The sequence below is a fragment of the Pteropus alecto genome, unplaced genomic scaffold (genome assembly GCF_000325575.1).
Source record: "Pteropus alecto unplaced genomic scaffold, ASM32557v1 scaffold171, whole genome shotgun sequence".
Lineage (NCBI taxonomy): Eukaryota > Metazoa > Chordata > Mammalia > Chiroptera > Pteropodidae > Pteropus > Pteropus alecto.
In genome coordinates, this window is record NW_006431925.1 from 5762420 (window position 1) to 5763587 (window position 1168).

The following is a 1168-nucleotide window of genomic DNA, read 5'->3' on the forward strand; positions in this document are numbered from 1 at the left end:
TGGGGAACAGAGGTTTTAAACCTGGGCTTCAGGTTGTAATCACTGCAAGAGCTTTTTAAAATACCAGTGCCCCAAGCCCACCCTTGAAAGTTCTGATTTAATCGTTAGGTTTTCTCTGTCTCTCTCTACTGTGAGCTGTCAGCCTTCACAGATTTGCTTCAGGCTTGTCAGCACCCTTCTTTCTTACTCCCCTTTATACTTTTTTTTTTCCGTGGAACACACTGTCCATCATGTGAAACTTGTTTGAATTCCCCACAAGAGCCCTTCCTTTGCTACTCCCTTCCTTTTTTGGCCGTACCCCCTTCCCTTGTGTTGTACCCATTGACTCCCCAGGATTCCTCCTAAATGTCCCATCTAGAAAGAACTCCAAGGATCTTTCAAAACTCACCAGTCCTGGGATTTCTTTCTTCAGGGCTCTGCTAGCTAACCTCTTAAACTAAAGCCAGAGCGTTTTCCCAAACTTGCCTAGTGATAGATTCCCAGACTCAACTTCTTACAATGTGCAGAAAATTGACCTGTGTCAAGGCATTCAAAGGATGATCTCGTGTATCTCCCAGATGACCTATCTGTGTTTTACAGGCTACTTTTAGTGAAATGAGAAAGTCACTGTGGTAAGGCTTCTGTGAGATTTTTGTGCATGGAAATCTTTAAAAGCAATCAGTTCCTTTAATTTGTAGCAGATAACCTCATGTTCTAGTCCACTGGGGAAAAAAGTGAGAGACTATCAAAGATGAGTTTCCTTAATTTCTTGTCTTTATTACAAGTTTACCTATATTCATTCATACACATCTTTATTTCCTTTCTTCTGGTTTCGGGGAAAGGTGTACTTTTTATGGGAAAAATTTGTGCAAGAGTAGACAACTGCATTGTCTAGACTAGAGAATAACCCCCAGGGTTATCTGATTCCAATTCTATCGAAACAATCTTACAACTGTAAATTGTAGATAATCGACAGCTACTCAAAATAATTCTTGTTTATAGACATGCAAAATCTGTCCTGACCAGTAGAAGTTCAATTGACTTCCCTCTACCATTGTGGAAGAAGCTAATTTTGCTTCCATTTGCACATTCCTTTCAACATTTCTTTACTTCATATAAATTTCTGGTTTTGGTTTCTCCTTGGTTACATGTACCTTGTTCTTTCATTAATACATTCAATAAAATCTTC